This window comes from Monodelphis domestica, chromosome 2 (genome assembly GCF_027887165.1).
Source record: "Monodelphis domestica isolate mMonDom1 chromosome 2, mMonDom1.pri, whole genome shotgun sequence".
NCBI lineage: Eukaryota > Metazoa > Chordata > Mammalia > Didelphimorphia > Didelphidae > Monodelphis > Monodelphis domestica.
The window spans coordinates 82,054,692-82,073,481 of record NC_077228.1 but is presented as its reverse complement, the minus strand read 5'-3'; positions in this window follow the sequence as shown (position 1 = coordinate 82,073,481).

Here is an 18,790-nt window from a genome sequence, read left to right as displayed (position 1 = left end):
TTGTTTTGCAATTAAAGAAACTGAGGCAGACAGGTTAAATGACTTGCCCAGGATCACACAGTAAATGTCTGAAGAGAGAAATGAACCTAGGTGCCCTTCTAGTGATCTGTATATCTATATCCAACTGCCATCATGTGGAAGATTTTTGGAAGAATGTGAAATAGAGCAGTATGAACTGGTTGGGCATGGATGGTGGGGGGGCATTCTGTACCACTGGGGGAAGTGTCTGCGTTCATGGGATCACAGATTCATCAAAGTACTTAAATCCTAATCTGGTTATTTTAACTTGAGTCACATCTAGCGAACAACAAAATGGCAGAAGATTTCCAGGTGGGAGGAAAGCAAAAGAGGAAGCCTTGTCCTCTACTGTTATTTAAATCTTTAAAAAATTAAGCAATATGAAATTTATTTTCGTTTAAAACTTCTCTTTCCTTTTGGTTTTATATTTTGTTTCTGATTGTATCCCTCCCTTTCCCCCTACCCAACAAATCATCCTTGTAACAAAAAATATAAAAAGAGAGGAGCAAAAAATGATTCAGCAGAATTAATCAACCCATCAATTAACCTATGAAATGCCCCACATCCCTCTTATGTCTTACAAGGAAGGGAGAGGTGAATTTTCTCACCTTCTGTCATTTGGGCCAAACCTGGTTTTTTCTTTTACACTATTCAGAGCCATTGTTTAGAGCATTTTTCTTGGATCTGCTTAATTCACTGTTTCAGTTCATAGAAGTCAATGCTTTTTTGAATTCTTCATTCATATCCTACACTATATTTAGTCATTCCTCGCCATCCCCCTTCCATAGGCATCCACTTTGCTACCACAAACATTTTGCGATAAATATTCTGGTGCAAATGAGACTTTTCTTTTTGGACATCCTTGGAATGTATGTCCAACAGAGAGACTTCTGAGTTAGAGGGCAGGTACATGTTAGTTACTTTTTAAGTATAATTCCAAATCGTTTTCCTGAATGGATGCACTACTTCACAGTTCGACCCAAAATAGATTTGTGTGTGCCTGCCTTCCCCCAGCCCTTCCTTCGACTATCGATTATTCCTGTATTTTGTCACCTTTGCCAATTTGCTAGGTGTCAAGTGAAACTTCAGAGTTCATCTTATTTGCTTTTCTCTTATTATCAGTGATTGAAGCAACCTCTTGGGGCATTAAAAGGTTTGCAGGTCTTTGGGGAATTGTTTATTCATATCCTTTGTCCATTTATCCTGTGGAGAGTGGCTCTTGGTCTTATAGTTTTATATTCACTCTCTTTATACCTTTAACAGACATTTAATGCAAATGTCTGTTATGTCTGTTAAATGTCCAGGCCCTTCCCTGTTTTCCCTAGTTACATTGATTTTGTCCCATTTCATTTTTTAAAAACTCTTACCTTCTCTCTTAGAATCAATACTGTGTATTGGTTCTAAGGCAGAAGAGCAGGAAGGGCTAGGGAGTGGGAGTTAAGTGACTTGCCCAGGGTCATATAGCTGGGAAGTGTCCGAGGCCAGCCCATTTCCTTTAAAAATGGAAATTCCTTGGCTAAAATTCACTGTGAGATAATTAAGAAGCTCACTGATTTTCTCTAGTAGTTTATATTTACTGACACTTTTTGAATTTATATTTAGGAAGCACTTTTCCTGTTCATTGTCTCATTCATTAGAGCCTCATGACAATCAAGTGAGGTAGTTAGGGTAAACATTCATTCCAAAGATAAAAGAGGAAAAGTAACTTCCTTAAGGCCTGAAAGCCAGTAAGTGGCAAGAATTAGGACTAGAGCCAATACACAGTATTGACTCCAAGACTGAAGGTAAGGGTTTAAAAAAAAAAAGAATTAGGACTAGAACTCAGCTCTTTAGACTATAAAGTGTCATGATTTTGTAGGAAGTCCATTCTTGGGGGTGACCCAGAGCCCTGCAGGTTCCTAGGGGTCTCCGGAGGATCTTGGGATGGAGTGTGTCTTCTCTAATGCTATTGGCTCCAACCCCACCTGCTAGGCTCCCTTCAGTGTTAGATTTAGTCACTAGAGCATCAGATCCACTTAACCAATGAATATCAATGAACTTCTATGAAGAGAGTTGACTGGGAAGCTTTTAAAAAGAACAAAAGCCCAAATGTTTCCTCTCCATCTCCTCAGGTACATCCTGCCCTATCCTACCTCTCTCTCCAGAGAATGGGCTCTTCACCCATGCTGAGTATAGTTTTGTTTTTTATCTTCCTTATTTTTATTTTATTTTTTAAATTTTTATTTGGTCATTTCCAAACATTATTCATTGGAAACAAAGATCATTTTCTTTTCTTCCCTCCCCCCCTCTCTCCCATAGCTCACGTGCAATTCCACTGGGTATCACATGTGTTCTTGATTCAAACCCATTTCCATGTTGTTGGTATTTGCATTAGAGTGTTCATTTAGAGTCTGGGTATAGTTTTTTCACAATAGCCTTGCCAGGTTCCCATCCAGATGTGCAGGAAGAGTAGAGACCAAGTGATCCAGAATCTCCCCAGATTTATTAGTTGGGTTCTAATATCAAGAGCCTCTTCTTTAATGATCAGACCCTTTTGTAGCAGAAAGAGCAGTCACAGTCTCTGTGGGAGGTGCTAACTGTAGTCTTCTAACAGAAGGAAAAAGTTGAGAATGATGATCTTTCCCAAACCAGCCCTCCAGAGAGCAATAAGAAGCAAAGGAGCTCTTGGGTCCATTTCCATGGTTTGGCCTTATCTGTGAATAGTTACAGATTGAAACCTGCCTTCCCAGAGCAAAAGCATTAATAGCAAAATTCTATGGCATCAGGCCACCTGTCTCTGTCCCTCAGCATAGTTAACACCCTAAACCTAGACCTGCCAAGTGGAAAAGCTCAATATCGCCTGTTGCCCTCTTCTTAATGCAGTGATGGAGATGATGGTCTATAAGGCATGTGCTTTGAGGAATCTGCCAGAGGACAAGATGCATGCAGCCCTGAGTGCTGGAACCCAGCAGCAATCCCAGCACCTGCAGAGGCAGACTGCAAAATGCCGTTTTCATAGGAAATCTCTGACCCCATCATTCAATTTTTCATTAAAAATTAATTTTTTTACAATTTTCTTTTTTAAAAGCTAACAAGCATTTCCTTTTTCTCCTAAATCTTCTTGCCAGACACTAGCAAACCAAAACCAAAACCTAAAATTAGTAGTTTAATAATTTTAAACAGCCTGGGGTTGTGTGAGGGGAAAGAGAGAAAGAGAGCGAGAGGGAGGGAGAGGGGGAGAGAGAGAGAGAGAGAGAGAGTCATAAAGGTACCTTTCCTGATAAAATGGTACCATGTCAGCAAATAAGACAAAAACAAATAAAGCAATATCATTTCATTTGATGATTGTCCAGTGTGGATGTAGAGAGGAGGTTAGAGGCAAAGACTCCTTGAGAGCATCTTTGGCCACAGAGTACTATGTAAATGAAAAAATGTTTTTCCCTAACAAGCCAATAGGAAACCTGTCCTTTTGATCAACATAATTCTCTCAGATGTATTAGATTATAGTTCCTTTGATGAAATTGGAATCCCTGGGGCCTACACAGGGAACATTTGTTTTGATAACAATAATAATAATAGCTAGGTTTTATAGAACACTTTGGGTTTTTAAAATATTTTACAAATATCTTGTTTCATCAAGACAAGTGCTATTGTTACCCCCATTTTTACAAATGGGTAAACTGAGGCAAGCAGATGTTGTGACTTTTCCAGGGCCACATAACTAGTAAGGCAGTTGAATATGACTTCAGGTCTTCTGATTCCAGGTCAAGCCTCTAGCATTTAGTTGCCTCTACTTTCTTAGGATACCTAACTACACACCCATATGACAGAATCAGGATGTCAGAGAGAAAATCTTTTCTGCCCTTAGGTCATCTAGTCCTGGAATTCTTAATATTTCTCTGTGTGTGTGTGTGTGTGTGTGTGTGTGTGTGTGTGTGTGTGTGTGTGTATGTGATGGATCTTTCTGAAAGTCTGGTGAACCCAATAAACTTTTCAGAAGTTTTTTTAACTTTTAAAATTCATATTAGAAGGAAATGCTAGTTTTCAGTTAGAGGCTGATGAAAACAACATACATTTTTTTCTTATCCAAGTTTATTAACCCCCTTACAATCTATTCATGTATTCCTTGGGGGACCAGAGACCTCAAGTTAAAAAGCCCATTCTATAATATGGAAATAGGTATTGTACTAGCAGGGGATCAGGAGACAGTTTGACAGGTAACTGAGAGGGAGGGAACAGATAAAGAGAAAACACCACTTCCCTCCCAGGCAGAGCTGTCTCAGAGAAGTTGAAGTTAATCTATACCCAGAGCTGAAGGGTAAGAGGAAATCCCCCTCAATCTCTGTTACTATTTTCTTCTTTGGCTGATTGTTATCTATGATCCCCTTAGTACACTGAAGAAGATGTCTGGTTCCTCAGTAAGTTAAAAGATCTATTTATTAGCTGATAGGTCTGGAATGGTTGGTTAGGGAAGAGGGAAACAGGAAATCCCTAATCTATTTTCCATCAAAAGTTTCTTCAATAGGTTGAAGCTCAGGTCTAGGGACCAAGTCCCAGAAGACTTTAGGATCTTTGTGGAGTCAGGTTGATGTATTTTTCTTGAAACAGAGATATAGCTTTTGAAGGAAATCTTCTAATGAATAGGCTCTTGCCTTCCCCAAAGAGAAAAAATCTCTATCCATCAACTATAAAGTTGGTTAATCTGTATCTCTTAAGACCAACAAAGAATTTGTAGCTGGATATGAACAGTGAGATTTTCTCTTTTCCTCCTCAGTTCAGAAGGAAAAAGAGTATATATCCTAACTGTTCCTTTGCTTTTCTTAGCTGGAGATTCCACTCCCATCCCCCCTTGGCAGCCAAAGTTCTATCTCTGTCTTGCATGAGATTTCACTGCAAAATCCAGTCTTTGCGATATGTTGTATCTCTCTCTTGTCCACAGTATCAAGTGATAACATTCGTACAACCCAGTGGAATTGCTTGTTGACTCTGGAAATGGGGAGGGAAGGGAAAGAAAATGAATCATGGAAGCATGGAAAAATATTTAAAAATAAATAATTAAAAAAAAATTAAAAGCCCATTCTAGTAAAAAACCCAGAATCTCAGAATTGGAAGGAATAACCTAACCCACACCAAAGTAAGAATCTCTACAACATACCTGAGAAGTGATCTTTAAGCTTTTGATTGGAGACTTTAGGGGAGGATGAACCCATGTTTAAAGAGTACTATTTCCTTCCAGGAAGCCTAAATCTGCTATAATACAACTTCCAGCCAATATTCCTGGTTCTGCTCTCTAGAAAAACAAAACAAATCTAAACCCTTTCTTCATATCAGCCCTTCCAGAGGACTTCTCAAAGGTAGCCATTGTCCTTCTCTCTCCACCTTCCCTTTCTCTCTCCAAGTTAAACATGCAGTTCTTTTAACCAGTCTTTATATAGCATGCAGTTGAGTCTCTTCAACTTGGTCCCCTTCTTCTGAATGTTCATCAAAGTCCTAACTAAACTTCAGTGGTCAGAAAGAACTGAACATTCCAATAAAGTTTTGATCTGTAAATGGATCTATCTCCTCCCTAGTGTGGGATTTTATATAGCAAGTTGTAGTGGAAAGAAAACTGGGTTTAAGTGCTTAAATTGTTCTCATTCAATCCCTGGGTTTAAATTCTGCTTCTGACCCTTGGCCATGTGACTGACCTAAGGTCCTTGAGTATACATTTTTCCAATCTGTAAAAGAGGAGAAAATACTTGTAGTACTTAGCTCACAGTTGCCAGTTGATAGAGGTTTGGGGATAATAACTTCTCCTAGGTAGAGCCCTGAGACAGGTTAGTCTAAGTTCAACAAACTCTATTGGTTTGAATGTATTGAAATCAATCAACTTTGGCCCACCAAAAACCAACCAAACCAAACAAACCCCCAAACTCATAGCTCAGAAGCCCCAACCAGTGTCCAGAGGACATGATTAGTTAGAACAAAGGCATTTAATGAAATAGCATGATAAGAAATGTAGCAATGGATCATTCTTCCCCAACTCCACCATCACTCTGGGGCATCCTATCTCACAAATCCACACACCATCCAGAGAAAGAATGGCCACACATAGAGAACAAGAGGGGCACACATTTGTTGAATGCATATAACCAAGGCATACATGCAAAAGGGCAACTCATTCCCCCAGCACTATATGGTTTCCCATGAATTTTGGTGATGGGATTGCCTCATGCCGTATGGGGCCACTCCTAATCTTGCTGGACATGCTTTCTCTGCCAGGCACGTGGGTCTGCTGGGAGTTCCTTCTTGCTGGTATCATGTAACTGAGCTTAGTTACTGCCAAATGAAGTTTCTCTGGGGCTAAGGTTGAATTTCAACTTGTGTCCAGCTACTGACTTTAGCTGGAATTCTCAGATGAGGTGCTGTCTTTTCCCTATAAGAATGATTTCTAGCTCTCTTGTAGTTTAGGGTTCAAAAGCTTAAGCTTCTGTTCTTCCAGAAATGCAAGACTCTCAAATACTTATTGTTGGACCATGGGAAAACTCTTGTTTCTTTCCTCCTCATAAGAGTATGTGAGTTAATTTTCTTTTTTTTCTGTTTATTTATTTTTTTAAAGTATTTTTCCATGGTTACATGATTCATGTTCTTTGCCCCCCTCTTCCCTCCCCACTCCTGGAGCCAACAAGCAATTCCCTAGGTTATAAACGTATTATCACTATGATTTAATTTTTCAGCCTTAGTTATGAATCCCCCGCAAAAGGAAAGCCTTGCCTCCATATCTCCAGCCAGCTAAGTAGAGCCTGCAGGCTTCAAGTTTATTTTTTTTCCAACCTCAAATTCTTGTTCAACAAAACCAACATTTGTCCTTAGTCATTCCCTAATCTGGGATTAGAAAATCAGTGGAGGTTTTTTGTTTATACCATTATCATTCTTTTGTATGGTGTCCTGATTACTTCACTCTACAGAAAAGTTCATTCCAATCTTCCCAAATTTGAATTATTTATATTCTTCATGTCATGGCATAATAGCATTACATTACATTTGTATACCACAATTTGGCCAACTGCCAACAAAATCAATGTCAATAGCCATTTTATTAACAAGTATAGTAGTACTAAATGCTTCCTAGAACATAATTCTAAGCTTCTTATTGGGTATTTCTAATAAACTTCTAATTGGATATTCTACCTTTAACTTAGTCATGAGCAGCTCTTTTATATCCAAATAATAATCTGCTTTTCTTATATTTTTCTTACCTTGTGACTTCCATAGCTTATATTCTAGACTATTTGTTGCTTGCTGTTCAGTTGTTTTCAGTTGTGGCCAACTCTGTATGACCTCATTTGGGCTTTTCTTGGCAAAAACATTGGAGGGATTTGCCATTTCCTTCTCCGCCTGATTTTACAGAGAAGAAATCGAGGCAAAGAGGGTTAAATAACTTGCCCAGAGTCACATAGCTAGTATGTATTTGAGACCAGGGTTGATATAAAGAAGAGGAGCTCTATCCACTGCACTATTTCGATGTTCCTTGCCACCTAGTCTATAGGTAATTATTATTTATTATCATATTATTATTATATATTTTGATAATAGGTAACTATTGGGATGTACAGGGTGTTCAGGGAAGACCTCTGGTGTGAGGGCTTGTGGAGCTCTTTTCAGGATTACTTTCTCTCTTTGCTGGCCACCTGCCACCCAATTCTCATCTGTGGCTCTAAGAAGATGTAGCATGTACAGCAGTGACATCCTGGTAAACTGTTTTACAGGTGGATTAAAGCAGGTTAAAGGTAACCAACAGGCCTCAAACTCATTGATGAGTTAGGGAGTATTGGGATGTCTACCCCAACCATGTGAACACTTCTCCCAGCAGAAAGGGGGAATGAGAACAATTTGTCATAATGACTATGAGGGTGGTAGAATCAGGCATTAAGCACTTAGAGCTTAGAGCTTGAATAGATGTTGACAAGGCCAAGGTTATCTACCACATTCCAAGTCATCACCACTCATCTTAACTTTGTCTTTCCACTGGACTTTGATGACCCTGAAAGGGAGAATGAGGTTGACCTCTTTGTCCAGCTCTGCCTCACTTAAATAACAATTTGTGTACAAGTCAAAAGACATCACCAGTGTTATCCTTTTGGTCATCTTCAAGTGTGAAGGACAACAACTAACCAGGTAATTGTTAAAATCTCTAGATCTCTTTTCTCTTCAGTCTTAGTGGGAACATTTCAACTACTCCTACATCCTCCCTGTTGGAATTAAATTATAATGGTTTGGCTAAAATATATGAAAATTATAAATAATAATGGTGGTTGCCAATTCAAAGTATTATAATAGTTCAAAGTCAAAATGACCTTTAATAGCTTTTATTTACAAAAGAGGTGGAAAGGGTGAAAGTAGAGAAATACAAAAGGGTAGAGAAAACATTAGCCTATCTAAATATTGTTCTGGCGCTCAACTCAGCTAGGACTTGTTGACCCTTGACTGGAATTAAACTCTCTCCAGAAGACAGGAAGGGAAAGTCAGCTATCCACTCACTCAAGTTCCCTCCAAGAGGCAGGTCAAGATAATGATTGGAGCTGAAGGTGACTCCTGAGGCCAAATTTTTTCCTTGAGTGGACCTTCTTCTTGAAGCTGACTTCCTTTTTGAAGTTGAACTCTCCAGTCCCAGAAATTCAGAGCCTTTTATAGTGGCTTAATGTCCTTCCCTCTTCACAAATTCCAATCACAGTTCCAAGTTGCCCAAGCACTGCCCGGGGGAGGGGGGGGGGAAGTGTCTGTGGGATCCACTTCTCCCCTTCTGGAGGTTGAATTCTCATCAAAAGGGTTCACGGTTTCCTGGCTGATTGATTTTCTGAGGGTGTGAATTCATAAGTGATTTATGAGCTCCTCCACCTCATTCAAGTTTGTGTTGATTCAATCAAAAGGTAGACAAAGGAGAGTTAATCCAGTCTTCATAATATAGTGAGATACTAAGTAGGGGTACTTAAGTTATTGTTAACCAAAGTGTAAACTCCAACTAGGCAAAGAGAATAAAGGATTCCCTTTTAACAAGTGTAAACTCAGAATAGACAAAGAGAACCAAGAATTTCCTTCCACATCCCCTAAGGAAGAGAGTCCAAATTCTCTTGACTTCTTTCTCCACTCACAAATAAGCTTCCCTTTTATTTGCTTGACATCTTTCCTTGCAAGTAATAATTCTTAAAAGAGCCAGTCATTTGGGCAACTAGGTGGCTTAGTGAATTGAGAGCCAGGCCTAGAGACTAGAAGTCCTAGGTTCAAAGCTGGCCTTGGACACTTCTTATTGTGAGTCTGGGCAAGTCTCTTAACCGCCATTGTTGTGCTCTTACTGCTCTTCTGCCTTAGAACCAATACACAGTATTAATTCTAAAATGGAAGGTAAGGGTTTAAAAAAAGAGCTAGTCATTTCTGAACATTTTAAATATTGTGAAAGACCTCAAGTGAGAGGAAGACAACTTCTGTTTGGCATTTGATGCCCTCTACAGTGTGACTCCAAATGATATTTCTGGCTTTATTATACATTATCCAATTTATACATGACCAAATTTGCCTTCTTGCTGTTGCTTATACACAATGTTCCATCTCTGATCTCAGTGCTTTTGCCTTGTCTATCCTACACGTACTCTCTCTTCAACTCTACCTCGATCCCTTGTTTCCTTCAAAGTTCAGCCCAAGTAAAAGCTCAAGACTTTTACATGAAGCCTTTCTTGACTTCCAAGTTGCTGGTGTCATCCCTGCCAAGAAATTTACTTGGTTTTATATATATTTTGGATATACTTGTAGGTGTACATGTTGTCTCTTAATAGAATTTAAACTGAGGGCAGGAACAGTTTGATTTTTCTTTTCAATCCTAGCGCCTAGGATAGTGCTTGGCACATAGTAGGTACTGAATATATGCTTGTTTAATGATTGACTACAAGCCTGGTAATTGATGATTTTTCTTTTTTTTGTCTGAGGACCTGCTGGGCTAAGTGTTGGAGGCTTCTCACTTAAGCTAGTCTCAGTGACAGGTTTTCCTTTTGTGGAAAGCACCCACGTTCTCTAAAGGAAGGCTCCATTGTTGAATTTGAGATTAGGGTGACCTGAGTTCAGCTGGGTGATGTAATAGGAAAAGGAAGAATGCAAAAGAGCTTTGCAAGAACTTCCAAATGATTGACAGGGACATGTGATGGAGAGTCCCATGGGAGCCTGGGTCAAGATCTGGGTGAAGATTCCAAGGTTCCAAGTGAAGAAAAACTCTCTCCTGAAGAAGGTTTGGAGATTGGAAGTTTTTTTTCCATCTGTCTACCAGGTTTCTGGCCTTTTGGGTGATACCAGATTAAGAGAGAGGGATTCTGCTTGGACTGGCTGCTGGCAGCTGGACAGAGGACTAAAGACCCACTTCTCTACTGGACCTGCTTTGGACAGTTTCTTATGAAGATCCTGACTCATAGATTGCACTCCGTTTGTGAGATTTGTGTTGGGGAAACTTAACTGTTTTTATCTTAGATAAATTAGGTTTAAGATAGGTTTATAGGAATTAGGTTTGGGGATTAATTAGAATAATTTTTCCTTATCCTTTTACCCTTCTTTCCCTCTCAACCTTCCCAAAAATAAACCTGAATTTTATATGTTTCCTTCTTGTTTTTTCCCCTAACAAATCCCACTATAACAGTGAACAGAGGCAAGTCATTTGACCTATCTGAGCCTGTTTCCCCATATGTAAAATGGAATAACAATGCTTCGGAGTACTGAACACCACACAGTGTTGTGAGGTTCAACTGAAATAATATGTACTTTATATATGTGATAATAATAAAATGTGCATTTAATATATCCATCTATGTCAGTTCTTACTACCATTATTTCTATGAACGTACATACTTTGAATGCCAGAAAATGCTATTCTCCATAACTTGAAGATATTATTATGTCATTTCAGATTGAAAACATTAACAATGAAAGCTCAAAGTCTACTCTGGGCTGGGAGGATGTTTTTCAAACCTTGCCTGAGGCACCTTTTCCTCCCTCTTCTGGGGACAGCAAAGACAAACATCACCTTTTTCATAAATTTATCTGACTGGCCCTGATTTTCTCTCTCTCTCTCTCTCTCTCTCTCTCTCTCTCTCTCTCTCTCTCTCTCTCTGTCTCTCTCTCTCTCTCTCTCTCTCTCTCTCTCTCTCTCTGTCTCTCTCTCTCTCTCTCTCTCTCTCTCTGTCTCTCTCTGCCTGTCTGCTGTCTCTGTCTCTCTCTCTCTCTCTGTCTCTTTCTCTCTGTCTCTGTCTCTGTCTGTCTCTGTCTCTGTCTGTCTCTCTCTCTGCCTGTCTGCTCTCTCTCTCTGTCTCTCTCTCTCTCTCTCTGTCTCTCTCTCTGTCTCTCTCTGTCTCTCTCTCTGTCTCTCTCTGTCTCTGTCTCTGTCTCTGTCTCTCTCTCTCTCTCTCTCTCTCTCTCTCTCTCTCTCTCTCTCTCTCTCTCTCTCTCTCTCTCTCTCTCTCTCTCTCTCTCTCTCTCTCTCTCTCTCTCTCTCTCTCTCTCTCTCTCTCCCCCTCTCCCTTCCCTCTCAGTGTTTCTCTGTTCATCTCTCTGTTTCTATATTTCTTTCTCTGTGTGTTTCTGTCTGTCTTTCTGTTTCTCTTTCTGTGTTTCTGCCTCTGCCTCTGTGTTTCTGTCTGTCTCTTTGTTTCTATTTCTGTCTTTCTCTGTCTTTGTTTCTCTGTCCATCTCTCTGTCTCTGTGTGTCATGCCTCTGTTTCTGTCTGTTTCTCTGTCTCTGTTTCTGGGTCTCTGTCTTTGTCTCTGTTTCTCTGTCCATCTCTTTCTCTCTGTGTCTCTGTCTTTGTCTCTCTGTCTCTTTGTTTCTTTTTGTCTTTCTCTCTCTGTTTCTCAGTCCATCTGTCTCTCTGTGTCTGTTTCTGTCTATGTTTCTCTGTATCTCTATCTCTGTCTCTGTGTCTTTGTCCCTCTCTGTGTCTCTCTCTGTCTTTGTCTCTCTGTTTTTCTGTCCAGCTCTCTGTCTCTCAGTCTGTTTCTCTTTCTGAGTGTCCATCTGTCTGTCTTTTTCTCTCTGTCTTTGTCTTTGTCTTTGTCTCTGTCTCTGTCTCTGCCTCTCTCTCTGTGTTTTTCTGTTTTCCTCTGTTTCTCGGTCTCGGTGTATCTCTCTCTGTGTCTCTGTCTTTGTCTCTCTATTTCTCTGTCCCGCTTTCTGTCTCTGTCTCTTATCCGTCTTTATCTCTCTGTTTCTCTGTCATTCTGTGCCTTTCTGTCTCTCTGTCTCTCCCTCCCCTCTTCGCTCTTCCCCCAACCCCCAAGCTGCAAGTTGCCTCCGTACCCCAAATGCTGGTATAAAATGTAAAGCAATGTCTTGGAAGCGGCATCCGAACAGGTCGAGTCAGTTACCGAACTAATAAGGGAACTTCTCTAGCTCACTGGAAGCATTGCCCTCGGCAGCCATCATGTGGTGCTTTTCTTTCTCTCTGACCCTCAGGCTGGGAACAGGGCTGTTTGCCCCTCCCCCGGAGGCTCTGCTTGGCTTTCCATATCTTTCCACTCCACCCGACTTAGCCTGCCCACAGCCCCTCTCTCTTTGGGGAACCCCCAGTGAATAGGTCGTAAAACCTCTCAGGCCGTCCCTGTCAGCAGGGCGTGTTCTTTATTTCTCTGGTTCGTTGCCACACCCCAAACAGCCATCTAGCCATGCACATAGGAAACTCTGTCTGGAGCAAGACGTGGTCATGTCACAGTCACAATCTCTTCTTCCTCCCCGCCACCCCGCTAATGACTTTGGCAACTTGTAGAAGATGGATAGGGATAGGGAGGGACTAAGTTCTCACAAGAACCCGGATAAAAATACAACTGGGTGGCTCAGGGGAGAGAGAGAGCCAGACCCAGAGACAGGAAGTCCTGAGTTCAAATTTGACCTCAGAACCTTCCTAACGGTGTGACCTTGGGCAAGTCAGTGAACCAGTTTTGCCTAAACCTTGCCCTTCTATTTTAGAGTAGTTGTTAAGAGAGAAAGTAATTAAAAAAAAAATCTGTATGAGAAAGTGAAGAAGGTCGTACTTATGGGAGTGGGAGATGCTATAGAGATGGAAACCATACTACATGGCAACTGACCAGATAGGCAGGGTAAGAGGAGGGGACTGAGGATGACACCAAGGCTGGGCATCTGGGGGACTAGAAATACATTTGTGCCTTTCAGAGCGACTGGGAAGTTTAGAGAAGGGATGGGTTTAGAAAGAGAATGAATTTGTTTCTGGGACATCCAACAGGCAATCGGTGGTGCTGAATGGGAACCTGGGAGAGAGATCAAGGCTGGATCTCTAGATCTGAGAATTATCTGGATAGGGGGCTTGTCCCATAGGACCACTTCTCTATTTGCTGTTTGTTCAACTTCTTGTTTATTGGTCCTGCTCAAAAGCTCAGTAGATATGGTGGACCTCTTCTTCCTTAAAAAAATAAAAATCAACTAGTTTGTTACATTGAAATTACCTGATGTCTCCCTCCTCTCCTCTCTGTGCATTAGAGAAGGCATTGTTTAACAGAAAGAATATGGATATATGAAACTATGTCAGTTTTTTCTATTTATCAGTTCTTTCTCTGGAGGTGGAAATACATAAGTCATTCTTCAAATAATATTTCTGTGGCTATATGTAATATTCTCTTGGTTCTGTTCCTTTAGTTCCTTATAATTTCATGTAAATCTTTCCATTTTTTTTAAAAATTCTCCTGCTCCACACTTCCTTTTTATTTAAAAAAAAATTAGAAAATTTTTATTTTTATTGTCATGCAAAACACACTTCCCTTTTGGTCATTGTTGTAAGAGCAAACTCAATTATAACCCACACCCCCAAATGAAACCAAAGATACACTGATGGGAAAGACAGCTCCAAAAGTTCTTTCTCTGGAGGTGGATAGCATTCCCCATCATAAGTCAGGATTGTCCCAAATTGTTGAGAGTAGCCAAGTTTTCACAGATGGTCATCGTACAATATTGCAGTTACTCTGTACAATATTTTCTCCTGGTTCTGCTTATTTTGCTCTGCATCAGTTCACATAGGTCTTTCCATTTTTTTCTGAAATCATCCTGCTTATCATTCCTTATAGCACAATAGTATTCCATCACCATCATGTACCACAATTTGTTCAGCCATTCCCCAATGGATGGACATCCCCTCAATTTCTCATTCCACCACAAAAAAAGCTGCTATAAATATTTTTGTACCAGTAGGTCATTTTCCCTTTTTTTCTTATCTCTTTGAGATACATACTTAGTGGCAGTAATATTACTGGGTCGAAGGATATGCACAGTTTTACAGCCCTTTGAGCATAGTTCCAAATTGTTCTCTAGAATGGTTGAATCAGTTCACAACTCCACCCACAATGCATTAGCATCCCAATTTTGCCACATTCCCTCCAACATTTATTAATTACCTTTATTTTCATATTGGCCAATCTGATAGGTGTGAGGTGGCACCATGGCATTGTTTTAATTTGTATTTCTCTAAACAAGAGTGATTTAGAACATTTTTTCATATGTTTATTGACAGCTTTGATTTCTTCATCTGAAAATTGCTTGTTCATATTATAGCATTCCACATTTCTTAAAACAACTAGTATTCCATCACAATCATATGCCACAACTTGTTTAGACTCTTCTTTTTTTCTTATTTGAAAAATTTTATTTAATTAATTAATTTAGAATATTTTCCCATGGTTACAGGATTCATACTCTTTCCTTCCCCTCCCCAACCCTCCTGTAGCCTAGGCACAATTCCACTGGGTTTTACACGACTCATTGACCAAGATCTATTTCCACATTATTAATAATTGCACTAGAGTGATCATTTAGAGTCTACATCCCCAGTCATATCCCCATCGAACCATGTGATCAAGCAGTTGTTTTTCTTCTGTGTTTCTATTCCCACAGTTCTTCCTCTGGATGTGGATAGTGTTCTTTCTCACAAGTTCCTCTGGATTGTCTTGGATTGTTGCATTTCTGCTACTAGAGAAGTCCACTACATTCAATTGTGCCACGGTGTATCTTAGACTCTTCTTCTAAGGTCACCACACCTAGTCCACCTAACATCATCTCTTTTTAATGTGTGAGATCAGTTTTTAAGACCTGGTTTCTTATATGCCCAAGCCTTGAATCAGAACTTTGGCAGAAAACTCAAAGGTCAGTTAGCCTGTCTGTTTGCTTTTGCATGTATGACTTCAAATGTACAGATGAACTCCAGATAAACGGTTTGGGTCACAACTCTCTAGGGATGGAATTCTGGTTAATAATTCACTTTAGAAGTCACGCCCAAGAATGCACTGTCTATAGAACCAAAGGAAAAATGGGAAGATAGAATGAACGGTGCTTCTATTATAATTTCAGTCAAATACTGAAACACCAAGCTGGAGGAAACTGGTGGCTTGATGTCTAGAATACAGAGAAGACCCAACTTCAAATTTGACTGGGACATTTGCAAGCTATGTAACTTGGGCAAGTCACTTAACCTCTTTTTGTTTCAATCTCCTAGTTAATAAAATAGGGATAATAATAGCACCTACTTTGCAGGGTTGTTGTGAGGATAAAATGATGTAATATGGATAAGGTATTTGGCACAGTGCCTGGCTTGTAGTAGAACCTATTGAAATGCTTATTCCCTTTCCCCTCATCCCTCATGAAATCATCCTAATCTGAAGAGGAAAGAAGTCTTTTAAATTTGGAGCAATCCTGCTGTTATTTTATTCTTATTATTTTAAAACCAGAAACAGAAAACAACACTGGGGAAAAAGCATACGGGAGGGTTGGGAGGTAGTATTAAATCACTCTTTCTGAAATAACAGATTTCAAAGAATTCACCTGCTAGGAAGCTTCGTAAGGTAGCTAAAGGCAGAACAGTGTTAGGGAGCAATATAAGGTATAGAAACCTGACTGTGGATCATCTTGAATATTTTCTCCAGCAGATGGTGAAATTATACTGTAAGTTGGAATTGAAAACATTTCTTAGTTCTCCTCGTCTCTCTCTGCCTGTCTCTGTCTCTATTTCTGTCTCTCCCTCTCAGCTCCCCACAGAATGACCCAATCCAACGGTTTTACAGTCTCAGTGTTTCCCACCGCAGTCTGTGACTAAGACAATCTCTCTGGAACCACTTTTCCTGAAGCCCCAGAGAGCTGCTCTCTCAACTGTGTTCTTTTCTTGCTTTTTCTGGAAAGGAGACCAAGATCTTCCCATCTCACAAAACAGAGTATGGGATTCCCTGCACAGGTCAATTGCTCCATACTGTGGCTGAAAATGCAAAAAGAAGAAGAGAAGAGGAAAGACATTTAATGACGTGCAATTTGGAAGTTGTTTAAATATCAAAATGTTGTTTGAGAGCCTCCCCTCAATACAAAATCAAGCCCATAAATTGCATCACTTTCCCTCCAGGCTGGGATGTGATAAAGGACACCAGAAGTACACAGGAATGTGTGATTCTGCCTATCGCAGCTGTTAAAGGTTACCAGACTATTTTTTAATATACAATTCTTGGGCTTAGCCCAGGTGACTCAGAATCCTAGTCTAGGGTTCAAGGCAGGCTGCCAACATTTATCAAGTACTTGCTATGTGCCAGGCTCTACTGAGCACTGGAGCTACAAATACAAGCAAAAAAGAAAACTAGTTCTTGCCCTCAAAGAGCTTACATTCTAATGGGGAAAGGCAAAGGCAAAAAGGAGCTGAAAAGAAGGGGTGCACTGCAAGTGGGGAGTAGGGTGGGACACATAGTACTGAAGTCCAGAAAGTCAGATGTCCAGCTGAGAGGGGAAGGGAGAGTTGACCAGATCCTTCCCCAAAATGGAGGCACTGGGAGGAATTTGCCACTGGGAGAAAAGAGCCAACATAATGGAGAGATGTTCTAGGGCTGTGTTGGTGAACCTATGGCAGGCATGCTGGAGGGAGCTGCCCCTTCCCCCTCTCCACACATGACTAAGGATATTTCTCACTTCACTCACCCTTCTACCCAGAAGCCCAATGGGAGTGCTTCCTCCCTTCCCTTACTGGTGTAAGGGGGAAGCTCATGTGCAGTGTGAAGGTTGAATTTTGGGCACTCAGTCTCTAAAAGGTTTGTCATCACTGTCTAGGGTGAGAGGGCTACAAGGGTAGATGAATGTCCCAGCATGAGGAGGTCTCAGGCACGGAGGGAAGTTCCAGGGTGAGGCTGCAGCTAAGAAATTTTGTTGAAGTCTAGAAAATCAGAAGCATAGTTGGGAAGGAAATGAAGCATCAAGCTGGTAGATATGCCACAAAGGCTTGGGAAATGGGTTCATTTCACAAGTTCTGGTAGTTCTTGGCAGAGAAGTAGCATCCTATAGGCAGTCAGTGGAATGGAAGTGTGTCCCTTGATGGTATTCTCACTACTGGAAATAAGCAGTTGGAGAAGATGAGAACTGAGGTTTCTACCAATGGTATGGTCCTTAAATAATTTGTGCAGAGGAGCAGAGAGGAAAGAAATTGAAAGAGGAACCAGGACATGGGAGTTCTAGCTCTATACCAACACTTCATGTGTTTATGACCTTGGGAAAATCACAAGTGTTTAGGAACCCAATCTGCAAATGGAGCACAATTTATAATTCTCTAGTGACATGTGAAATATTTGTGACAGCCTAAAAAAAGGGAATTTGATTGTGTATGTTCAACCAGACTTCTGCTGCTTAATCTTTATTATTATACAGGGCACCCAAAAAGCCAAGCATGAAACCGTGCTAAGCTTTTTGGAATATGCCATGTTTTTTTTAATAGTTCAAATTAATGTAGTAGTAACTTATTAGTCTAGTGTGACTGTGAGCCGTCTCCTTTTTGGTTTCAGTTTACTTTGGTCTAATTTGTTCAGTCATTTTTCAGTCATATCTGACTCTTCCTGACCTCATTTGGGGATTTCTTTTTTTTTTAATTAAAATATATTTTTTCCAATTACATTTAATTATAGTCAACACGTTTCCCAAAATTAGAAGATCAAAGCCATCTCCCCCTTTTTTTTTCTCCTCCCTCTCAGAAATGGTAAGAAATTTGATTTGGACCATACAAATATTATCAGGCAAAACCCTTTCATGTTGGTCATTGTTGCAAGAAAATAATTATATAAAACCAAATCCCCCAAATAGAATCATAAATACACTGATTTTAGTATGCTTTCATATGCATTCATACAACTCTTAAAAAAAACAAACAACCCTTATCTCCCGTCTTAGAATCAATACTATGTATTGGTTCCAAGGCAGAAAAGTGATGAGTTAGGTAATGTAGGTTAAGTGACTTGCCCAGAATCACAAAGCTAGGAAGTGTCTAAGGCCAAATTTGAACCTAGGACCTCCCATCTCTAGGCCTGGCTCTTAATCCACTGGGTCACTCAGTTTCCCCCTATTCACACAACTCTTAACAGTTCTTTCTCTGGAGGTGGATATCATTTCTCATCATAAAGTCCTTCAGAATTGTCCTAGGTCATTGCATTGCTGAGAGGAGCCAAGTTTTCACAGTTGATCATTGTACAATTTTGTTGTTGCTGTGTACAATGTCCTCCTGGTTCTACTTATTTTTCTCTGTATCAGTTCATGTAGATCTTTCCAGCTTTTTCTAAAATCATCTTGTTTATTTCTTATAGCACAATAGTATTCCATCATCAACATGTACCACAGTTTGTTCAGCCATTCCCCAATTGATGGACATCCCCTCAATTTCTCATTCCTTCACAAAAAGAGCAGCGATAAATATTTTTGGGCAAGTAGGTATTTTCTCCATTTAAAAATTATCTCTTTGGGATACAGACACAGCAGCTCAAAGGTATG